Genomic DNA, 496 nt, shown 5'->3' on the forward strand with positions numbered 1-496 from the left:
ACATTGGAGGGGATTGCAATCATTGGAATGAAATGACGTCTATGATTTGTTGAATGTAAAATTGATGATGTGCTCGTAAACCTTCAATTAATTCACAATGAAAAGTTTTTTTTGGTTTTGTTTTTTAAAAAGTGATCCTAGTTTAGGATAGGACTCAGTTGTAAGTTATCAGTTGCCATCAAGTTAATTCCAACTTCTGGTGACTCCGTATGTGTCAGAGTAGAACTCTGCTCTCTAGGATTTTCAATGGCTGATTTTTCCAGAGTGGATCACTTGGCCTTTCTTTCAACATTCCACTACTGCTGTTGTTGTTAAGCACCATCAAGCCTGTTCCATGTCACAGTGACCCTGTATAGGGTTTTGGAGGAACTGCTGGTGGGTTTGAACCACTGACCTTGTGGTTAGCAGTCCAGCATTTATCTTATAGCACTGTGCCAGAATTTCTCTTAGTGGACTCCATTCTCCTGCCTTTTGGTTAGCAGCTTAACATGTTAAG

The sequence above is a fragment of the Chrysochloris asiatica genome, unplaced genomic scaffold (genome assembly GCF_000296735.1).
Source record: "Chrysochloris asiatica unplaced genomic scaffold, ChrAsi1.0 scaffold00024, whole genome shotgun sequence".
Classification (NCBI taxonomy): domain Eukaryota; kingdom Metazoa; phylum Chordata; class Mammalia; order Afrosoricida; family Chrysochloridae; genus Chrysochloris; species Chrysochloris asiatica.